We start from the raw sequence: 11,584 nt of genomic DNA on the forward strand, positions 1-11,584 counted from the left end.
TTCTAGGTGTGGTAGAACATTTAAGTAAGTTGGCAGAGGGAGGAGGGAGATTTGTGAGTAAAATGACCAACTGCTTAGCTACAGTAAATTATCTTCTGTATTGAAAAGGACCAGAAATTAGAAAATAAAAGCACTTGAGCAGAAATGAAGCTTGATTCCTCATTTATCAATGGTCTATGTTAATATCGGCCGTACCCTGACTTTTACAGTGAGTTCCTATGATTATTAAGTGATATAGATACAAAAATATGAAGTGCTATACCAATACAAAGGATCTTTTCAGGGTGCCAATCTCTAAGGAATGACCTGGAAGGAAGTGTAATGCAAAAGACAATCAACAAAATGAAAATCCTAATTTATCTAGAAGCCCATTGTTGGCTCCTGGGGAGAGGTAGGATGTGGTTAAAGTAGCATGGTCTGATAGATTATTGTGGTCTGTGGTGTGTAAGAGGTTAAGGCAACTGATCTGAAATCTAATGGAATCTCTGGGTGTAGTTTGGAGTCTGCTCCCAGTATCTCCTTGGGGCTATAATGTGATTTGAAGTGGAGGAGAGACTGAGGGCATAAACTAGGTTTCAGGAATCTGTGTGCAAAGTAAACAGCATCTGGTCAGTCACTTTGGTGGATGTGTTTCCGAGGAAGAATCACCAGGGAGTCTGTGATAAATGACTTGGTGATGCTAAAAATGGGGAAGACAGAGGATGGTGGGCCACCCAGAAGGAAACAGAAGGGCATGAGTTTAAAGGCTGAACAGATTCCCATTGGTCTAACAGGAGTGACGAATTTTGGTAAAGCTAAAGAAAATGTGGCAAATCAAAATACTTTGACTAAGCCCACACCCGGGTCTTACAACTTTTATAGTTATGAAGTTTTTCCTCATTTCTAACCTCCTGCAGCAATTTAAGCCTGTCTCCTCTTTTATAGTGGTCATAAAATTATTCAGTTTCCTTTTAAAATACAGCTACTGCATTTGACTCTCTGATCTCCTGCAGCACTGAATTCCACTGTGTGCAGAAGTATTTCATTTTATTGGTTTTTAAATTTTCTTGCTGCGCCATTCATATGAGTACTTATTCTCATATTGTGCGATGGCATTTTAAGCTTGGAATTGATAACTTTGTTCCCCCTGTACCTTTCCTAATCTTAAATGGTGCAATTAAGTTCCTTTCTAACCATGCTCATTGTCAGACTGGAGAAACCGGGTTTTTATAATCTTTCATTACATGTCAGTCCAGCCAGACACCTTACCTCCCTCCCAAGCCTAATCTGGAGCATTCCAAGAAACACACAGCTCCCTACCCTAAAATCACCACCAGACAGCAATTGTGAGATACTTTGAAAACCGTGAGGTCATTACCTGACAAAATCTTGCTTTTAGGTTATGCTTTTATCCCTAAAGATTCCCGTTGTTCTTTGCTGACAATCTCGACATTGCAGATGGCACTCGTCCTGGGAGGAGGAACGTGCCTTTCAGCGTGTGTCTGTGTGTGGCCCCTTGGAAGGAGTTTGCCCCATCTTTGTCGCCCACCAGGCAGAGGGTGTGAGGACCGCTGGAGAAGTCTTGTGAGCTGACCGGAAGAAACTGTATTTGCTGTCGCTGCAGACCGGGCTTGTAGTTCAGCCAACCAAAAGCCAAAGAAAACAAAACAGAACACTGAGCAATTGCTAGAGGCAAAGAGTGTCAGTCCAGCTTTTGCTATGGCTGTGCTTTCAGCATCAGTGCATGTAAGAAGCCCCAGTCTGGCACTAGGATGATGCTGTGTAATTGGAAGCAGGCAAAGCACAGATGCTGGTTCTTATTAAATATCTGCAGGTTTTCATAGTTTTGTGCACTGTCCTTTCAAAAAGAAGAAAAATCCTCCCAAAGGGTTCACAGCTGAGTATTTACCCCATTTGGAGCTCTTTGACATGTCGAAGTGGCTCCCATCTCATGGATGATGGGACCAGCTCTGTTATGAGCCTGCCCCATGCAGGTCAGGGCTTGTATTTTTGAGGACAACAGCAAGGCTGCTTTGGTGTTGTTTAATGCCAGCTCTTCAGGCACCGTGCAAGGCACCGGCTTTCTCAACTGTCAGATGATAATGTGAAGCAAGGAAACATCATCTGGTGACACATCTCAGGTGCTCTAAGGTCCAGAAATGCAGATGAACTTGGCAGAATTCATGCAGTTAGCCAGTGCTGGGCTCTGAAATGCATGGCCAGGACTAGGGTGAGACCCCAAGACCCTTTTATGTATCTCCATACCCTTTTGTTTTGGGTGCCAAATGTAAGGAGGGACAACAGAAATAATATTTCAAGAAAATATTTAAACCAAAAGTAGTACCAAAAAATCCATGATGAATAAAATATCAAAATTTAAAATAAAGATAGCCCCAGGACAACTGATTTTTTGCTTTTGCCTCAGGCATCTATGTAGCTTGGCATGATACTGCTGCAAAGTACAAACCTCCTTATCTGCCATCTACTGGGATAAGATGACATCTAACTGCTCTCAATTGTGTAAGACTTATTTCCTGACATGTTTCTTAGGAATATCTAAGATTCCACAAATTTATTCCATAAATAAACTTCCCTACACCTGGAGTTTACTCTTGTTTCTCTGGGTACTGCCTCCCTATTGCCATTGCTGAAGACATGTTCAGTGGATTGAAACTGGTACAATATGGTGATGCTATTTGTTTCAAGCTCAGATCACTGAAATACAGAGTGGTGATGCTTTTTGTGTGTTGTTTTATCGGATATATTTTTAAAAATAAAAGTAACATTTCATTTCTATGAAAATTTTATAATCGCAGTTACTTAAAATGGACACACATACAGAACTGGAGAATTAAGGACCACTGACATTCCTGATTTGACTTTGGGCTGATAAACACTGAGAAGAAGCACAGAACGTCACTGGTGGGCTGGCCTCATTAGTATCCCTTCTCTCCTCAAGGTCTAAACTGATAACAGTCACAGCAGGGTAGGATGGGGGTTAAACTAATTGCCCTATTCGTGCATAGTTCAGCTAAATTTTAGAAATGGGCTTGGCCCTGAGCCTGAAATGATTCTTTCTGTTCCACCCACCCTGTCTTGAATTAGTCTCTCCACTAGCAGGAGCAGGATGAGGGAGCCTGACCTGCCTCATTCTTTCTATGGAGCCTGAAGGTTGAGAATAAATGTCCATTGTATGTGGATGAACAGAGCCAAGAGACTGGGCCCTGAGTGAACAGAGACGCTCCCCTTGTTAACTTCACCCAATAGATAAACATGGCCAGAGCAAGTCAGTTTCTAACCAGAATGAGTCACTGGAAGAGGTTCAAGGCTGTATTCTACCAGGATAACAGGTATTTTTCTGACTTGTTCTGTCATTTGTGTCTTTCATTCTTAAGGTCACTTTATGATCCAGAAGGGGTAGTCCAGGTTCTATTATCAAAATAGCATTCCAGAAAACATCAAAAAGAAAGAAAGAAAAAATAAGGCAAAAGGTGTGACGACATGGCTCTTTACAAGAGCATTTGGAAACTGCCATTTGACTTCTGTTTGTATACCATCGTGTAAACTTTGGCCTATGGTCTGGTCACATTGACCTGTAAGGGAGGTCAGAGGGCTTAAGTATTCTAGGCAGGCAGGTATCCAGAGGAAATTTGGAAGAAGGAAATGTTAATAAAGAAGAAGAGAAAAGCTACTAGAGTACAGTTAACTGTCTTACATGGGATCTACTGTTGACCTCAGAATTTTGTGAATACTAAGCAGTTTCTAAAGGCTTCAGCTCTCATTTCTTGTTGAAGACTGAATCACCTTATTTGAAGAGCTGGATTCCCAACAACAGCAGCCCAGTTATTCAATCATTTGAAAGGTTGACATTTTAAGGGCATTAATTTTTGGGTCCTACTCTTTATCTTTTATCTTTGATAAATCCATTTTTATTTTCTGATCACTTTGTTACCACATATTTTACTGAAATTCTTGCTTCCTTTATATATATATATTTTAAGATCATCACTTTATTTTCTCTTTGTATTCTTTAACTTCATATCTGTAGGTAAAATTAGGTGTTACCTGATTAACTACTGCATTCTACTTCACTGTAACTTATAGTTGAAACTTATCCACTTCTTATTTTGCAGATTATTTTAAAAGTTCCCAAAGCATTGTAGAAAAATACAATATGGATTTACATGCATGCATATGTTAAAAAGTAAGGGCTGCACTTTAGTATTCAATGGTAATCTGTAAAACTTTACTATAAACATTTAATTAAGCATAACATCAGTTTTATTATTGATTTAATATTAAAAATCTATTTACTCTTATCAGAAGCAGAAAAGACTTAGTTTAGGACTTTTGTAATTGTTGGCATTAGTAAATTTAGCATTTATCCTTTTGACATTCCTTGAAGGACCTAAGTGTCCATAGTTGAAATAAGGAAAAAACACACCTACTTCCTAGAGACATTAAATGACATACCCTTTGAAAACAACAAGGTGAATTTGAGTCACATGGCAGCTAGTGTTGAAATTGGATAAATTCAGTTTACTGGTTAGGAAACCTAACCAGTTTCCCAGCTTTACCTCAATTAATTAATGCAGTTTGTAATTTTGAAGATCATAGAGATCTGAGTATATATCCATTGAGAATGCCAGAGATGTACGGTATTATATCAATTTCATGGAGTTCAAATGCCTATGTGAGATAGTATCTCCTAATTTAGAAGCAGACGAGTCAACTATGTTGGGAGCAGTAGAATACTGATTCTCCAATTCTTTGCTAGAAGGAATTCTTAACCATGCCATGTGAATAGAGAGAAAATTTGTCTGCTCAGGTAAATAAATGGTAAATTTAGAAATTTTGTAATAGGGCAATAGTGAAGTGAAGTTGCTCAGTCTTGCCGGCTCTTTTCAACCCCATGGACTGTAGCCCACCAGGCTCCTCCGTCCATGGGATTCTCCAGGCAAGAATACTGGAGTGGGTTGCTATTTTCTTCTCTAGGGGGGCAATAGTAAGATGGTATAAATTTTTATTTATTAAATTCTAATGACCTGATAGTTACTAAGATTATTAAGGACATAGTAACAAATTCCTCTCTTTAATCCTTGATTAGCTTATTATTTTGGTTACTACCTGGCCGAAGTCTGATCTTTTCTATTCTGTTCAGTCTATTCCTGCATAATTTATGATAATTAGTAATTTGGCAGGAGGTAAGACAGTGAAATGGAACCAATTAAAACTGAGACCTTCTCAGCTTGTCACAGAGCGATCTTGTATGTTCTCCCTGTGGTGGAGTTCCAGTTTCAGGAGTCCAGACACAGCTGCCCCTTATAACTTCACCTGGGTGAGAGTCATGAATCTCTGTCAAGGCTTTGATCCTCAAACATAAGTGGCTATTATTTTTTAAAAAAAGATTCAAGTCAAGCTCTGGTAAAGTTAGGATCTGTGCTTATTAAGGTTATACCTCTAGACTGTAAATTGTGACATTGCATTCAAGATTAACGAGGTGAGGCCAGTGAGACTTTTGTCTTGCACAAATAAAAGATAGTCTCAAAGTCAGATTTTAAGGGTGGTCCAGGAGGCTTAAGCAAGCTCCTTATATCTTCTGGATCTTATTACTGTTCCCTCTGGATAATTGCTGCTATGTAAGCTGAATTTATCTGCCAATGAGAAAGAACTAAATCAATACAATTGGCCGAAAGAAAGAAAGCATATGATGCTCCTGACTGTATAATTCATTGCCTAAGTTGGTAACAAGTAAGTAAATAACACTGAAATACAGCCAGCCTCACACTAGGAAGTAAAAAGAAGCAGAGAGAGCCAAGTGATCTGAGCATACTTTGGTCTTATGTTATCTGTTGCTTCGATTAGCACTAAGCTTGCAATGCCAATCAAAGCCTTTGGAATCTTAGATTAACAGCACACTAACATTTTTTAGCTGTGTTGGCTTTTGTTCCAGTTTTGAACTTGCTAGTCTCGATCTGTTGCTTCTCTTTGTATTAAATGCTTGTAACCTTTTAAAATTATTTTAAAATTAGACTGATTTTGAATGTTGTTAAAAGTGTTGATTTGTGGCCATCTTTTACATGTTTGCTCTGTCACCATTCTATGATTCATAAAGTAAATAAGGAATTGATAAAAATGCCAGTAGGGCAGCATGAACTTTTGTTTCCCTTGCATAATAAAGCCCTGGTAATCTGAGACTGCCTCAAGCAGTGATTATGAGAAGTCCTCGATGAAAGAGATGTAATAACAACCGCAATTGTTAGGTCTTTCTTAAGGTGCTGTAAATATGTGGGGTCAAAAAATTTTTAGTTTTCTTCCTTGTTTGGGAATTTCAAGTAGATCTTCTACTCTGGACACCTTTCTCTTGCTTGAAGAGCTATACAGAAGCATTTCCATATCTTTCGCTTTCAGAGAGCTCCCTTCTCAAAAAGCATCTCTTCCTGAGGGAACGTTTGGAGGTCCATGGCTATGTCATAAAAAAGTGCTGCTTACTGAAAGCACCCTTGATGATAACTTGTCATGTGGCAGTGCCCACAAATGATTCTGAGAAATGAACATTCCCTTTTTGTTTTACTTAATTTTTCTTTGCCAGTGAATTAATGACTAGACAACATGCATTCAAGTTGTATCATTAAGACCTTCACAAAGACACGTGCAGACACACACACGCACATGCAGGCACGCACGGATACACGGATAGACTCACATTCACACACACAGCTAACTGAGGATAGAATCATGGCCCCAAGTGTCATTTGCTGTCCCCTTGCTAGTGTCTGTGAGCGGCCGCCTTGCTGCCGGCTACCATTTTTATTGCTAGTCGGAGTCAGTGATAGGCGTAGAATTATTGCCTGATAATGACACCATTACTGCATGTCACTACTGTATTTGGACTTGGGGCTATTTGTAACTTGTTTGATTCCCAGCACAGAGCTGTAACCGAACAAAATATTCTAAATGTGCACATTTGTTATCCAGATACCATAGATCGAGGTCAGCTGGGAAGCCCCAGACAGTACACTTGGGGCTGCTGTAAACTCAGGTTGAGTTATGTCTGCGCACCCAACCCAGCACCATTCACTGTGGGCATTTTCAGATGGCAGAGCCTCTGTACTGGTAATTGGTGAATATTTGTGATAAAAAGTCAGTCCAGTAAGGGAAGCCATATGGTTCGCTGTTCAAGTCTGATGCGTTTGTGAAGTAACAGATGCCAAACTGAGCACACCTGGAATTCAGAGGCAGAATTTCTGACTGAGCAATCTGGAGTGCAACACCATACATGCTTGAGGATTTGTGGGCATGAAGTCCCTACAGAAATAACCTGCGTTGAGATAACCCACATCTTAATACATAAGCTACCTTAGCTATTGGGTATTTCTTTACTGTGTGCGCTCAGTTGCTCAGTGGTGTCCAACTCTTTATGACCCCAGGGACTGTAGCCCACCCACGCTCCTTTGTGCATGGGATTTCCCAGGCAAGAATACTGGGGTGGGTTGCCATTTCCTCCTCCAGGGGATCTTCCCAGCCCTGGGATCAAAACTGTGTCTCCTGCGTCTCCTGGATTGACAGGCAGATTCTTCACCACTGAGCCACCTGGGAAGCCCTATTTGTCATGGCTGGCTACATTTATACTTGCCTTAGTTTTCTGTGATGATTGAATAAATATGACAGCAAACACTTTATTTGAGGGAAAAAAAAAGAGTAGGATGGATCATTTAAAAATTTAGGCAGTACCTTAGCTCTATTGTTTTGCCATGTTGTAGTAGGATATTTTTGAATATAGACAGTGAATTTACATGTGGTTGGTGGGGTGTGTGGTCACTGCTCAGTTTTGTATAGCTAAACATGGTGGCTTCTTTTGAATTATTTCTGTGCTCTGCTAGTAGTGGGAACACCTCTGGTAGAGACATTTTCAGTATTGCAGAATGCCACATGGATTACACAGGTCAAATATTATGTATGAAGCTGGGCTCAAGGGGGAGTTAACTGGACCGGGATACAATCTAGTTCTAGTGCATCTGGCAGTTAAAAATCCGTTTTATATCTCTACTGCATGCTAATGAAGTAACCCCAAATGACTGACGGTCAAAGGGATAGTATAAGCACTCAGAGGCATAGAAGCTTCATGACCTAGGGATGTGTATAGACAAGGCCCCTTTGGCTTGGTGCTATGATCAACATTTGAGCTGCCACCTGGGAATACACTGGCCCATCTTGGGAGAAACTTCAGGATTTATTTTGCCTGTGGAAAAAAACTGAATGAAGAAAAAGAACAAAGACATCCACAGTGGTCAAAATATGTGCTTCTGTATTCAGGGATTGTTTTAGGTTAGGGGAATGTCACTGTTTAGATTAACAAGAAATTGTAAGTTTTGGCATTTTATATGGTTTTGTGTAAGAATTATAATAAAGAGTGTTATTATTCTTCAAGACTACTATATTCTAATAGCAATTATACAAAGTGAACCAGGCAATTTTTTAACAATAAAACTCAACTATGGGCTTCAATTTTTTTTAGTAAGGAGATAAAATTTTAGAAACTTCTCTTAAAATTGGAGAGATGTTGAAGCAGTGTGGATCAGAGGAATAAATCTGTGGAGGTCATCCAGGCTTCAGCAGTGAGAGATAAGACTAGGAGGGAATGACTCCACTGCAGAAGGATTTGCAGTTCTTTAAACTAAGTGTGAGGGCATCAACACCAAGAAGTACTCGGACCAAATGGAGTTCAACTTCTCGATCAAAGTTGCCCCATTGATGCAAGATATCCCATTCCTAGTTGCCTTGGCAATAGGACATTTACCTTATGATACTGACATTATAATTAGGAACAAGATGTACACATCTTTAAAGAGGTGGATACCTCATTACATTTACTATGGGTCAAGTCTGGGATTGTAATTGGGGTGTTTGTGTTCTAAAAAACATGTAATTGATGGAAAGAATATGACTTTTAGAGAAATAGATGGATGATACTGCATGCACGAGAGGGCCTCCAGGGCTGCTGGCCCCGGGCTGTCCACTCACTCTTATCATGTCAATATTCTACATCCAACTCACCTTTCTGGTACTATCACTGTGATTACCTGGAAGAAAAGCCAAGAAATCAAAAACCCTGGATTAGAAAACCAAGAAATTTACACTCTTGGGATCCTGGAAGCAGTTTGGAAACATTTAGGCAGTTGCTGCTTGAGTTTCTCCCCTGTCCTTTCTTCCCGTCACAGCTACAAAATCTCCCACAGCTTTGGGACAGTTCGGTCACTCAGTTATGTCTGACACTTTGCACCTAATGGACTGCTGCGCACCAGGCTTCCCTGTCCATCATCAACTCCTGGAGTTTACTCAAACTCATGTCCATTGAGTCGGTGATGCCACCCAACCATCTCATCCTCTGTTGTCCCCTTCTCCTCCCGCCTTCAATCTTTCCCAGCATCAGGGCCTTTTCCAGTGAGTTAGTTCTTTGCATCAGGTAGCCAGAGTATTGGAGTTTCAGTGTCAACATCAGTCCTTCCAATGAATATTCAGAACTGATATTCTTTAGGATGGACAGGTTGGATTTCTCTCAAGATTCTTCTCCAGCACCACAGTTCAAAAGCACCAATTCTTCAGTGCTCAGCTTTCTATATAGTCCGACTCTCACATCCATACATGACTACTGGAAAAATCATAGCTTTGACTAGATGGACCTTTGTGAACAAAGTAGTATCTGATTTTTAATATGCTGTCTAGGCTTGTCATAGCTTTTCTTTCAAGGAGCAAGTGTCTTTTAATTTCATGGCTGCAGTCACCATATGCAGTGATTTTGGAGGCCAAGAAAATAAAAGTTTGTCACTATTTCAATTGTTTCTCCATCTATTAGACATGAAGTGATGGCATTAGGTGCTAGGATCTTAGTTTTCTGAATGTTGAGTTTTAAGCCAGCTTTTTCACTCTCCTCTTTCACTTTCATCAAGAGGCTCTTTAGTTCTTCACTTTCTGCCATAAGGATGGTCTCATCTGCATTTCTGAGGTTATTGATATTAGTCCCAGCAAACTTGTTTCCAGCTTGTGCTTCATCCAGCCCAGCATTTCTCATGATGTACTCTGCATTTAAGTTAAATAAGCAGGGTGACAATAGACAGCCTTGATACACTCCTTTTCCAATTTGGAAACAGGCTGTTCTTCTATGTCCAGTTCCAACTGTTACTTCCTGACCTGGATACAGATTTCTCAGGAGGCAGGTAAGGTGGTCTATATTCCCATCTCTTGAAGAATTTTCCACAGTTTGTTGTGATCCACATAGTCAAAGGCTTTGCTGTAGTCAATACGGCAGAAGTAGATGTTTTTCTGGAACTCTTGCTTTTTCTTTTCAATGTCCAATGGACGTTGGTAATTTGATCTCTGGTTCCTCTGCCTTTTCAAAATCCAGCTTGAAAAACAAACAAACAAACAAAGAAAACACAATCCAGCTTGAACATCTGGAAGTTCTCAGTTCACATACTGTTGAAGCTTCACCTGGAGAATTTTGAGCATTACTTTGCTAATGTGTGAGATTAGTGCAGTTGTGCAGTGGTTTGAACATTCTTTGGGATTGCCTTTCTTTGGGATTGGAATGAAAACTAACCTTTTCCAGTCCTATGGGTACTGTTGAGTTTTCCAAATTTGCTGGCATATTGGGTACAGTACTTTAACAACATCATCTTTTAGTATTTGAAATAGCTCAACTGGAATTTCAACACCTCCACTAACTTTGTTTGTAGTGATGCTTCCTAAGACCCACTTGACTTCACATTCCAGGATATCTGGCTCTAGGTGAGTGATCACACCATTGTGGTTATCTGGGTCATGAAGATCTTTTTTGTATAGTTCTGTGTATTGTTTTCCAGTAGTTATGTAAGGATGTGAGAGTTGGGTTCTAAAGAAAGCTGAGAGGTGGAGAATTGATGCTTTTAAACTGTGGTGTTGGAGAAGACTCTTGAGAGTCCCTTGGACTGCAAGGAGATCAGACCAGTCAATCCAAAGGAAATCAGTCCTGAGTATTCATTGGAAGGACTGATGCTGAAGCTGAAACTCCAATACTTTGGCCACCTGATGTGAAGAACTGATTCATTGGAAAAGACCCTGATGCTGGGAAAGATTGAGGGCAGGAGGAGAAGGGGATGACAGAGGATGAGATGGTTGGATGGCATTACCGACTCAATGGACATGAGATTGAGCAAGTTCTGGGTGGTGGTGATGGACCAGAAAGCCTGGAGTGCTGCAGTCCATGGGGTTGCAGAGTTGGGCATGACTGAACGACTGAACTGAACTGAACTCTGTATTCTTGTCACATCCCAATATCTTCTGCTTCTGTTAGATCCATACCATTCTGTCCTTTATTGTGCCCATCTTTTCATGAAATGTTCCCTTTGTATCTCTAATTTTCTTGAAGAGAGCTCTAGTCTTTCTCATTCTATAGTTTTCCTCTATTTCTTTGCATTGCTCACTGAAGAAGGCATTCTTATCTCTCCTTGTTCTTCTTTGGAACTCTGCATTCAGATGGGTATAGCTTTCCTTTTTCTCCTTTGCCTTTAGCTTCTCTTCTTTTCTCAGCTATTTGTAAGACTTCTTCCCACAACCATTTTGCCCT

The sequence above is a fragment of the Dama dama genome, chromosome 30 (assembly GCF_033118175.1).
Source record: "Dama dama isolate Ldn47 chromosome 30, ASM3311817v1, whole genome shotgun sequence".
Lineage (NCBI taxonomy): Eukaryota > Metazoa > Chordata > Mammalia > Artiodactyla > Cervidae > Dama > Dama dama.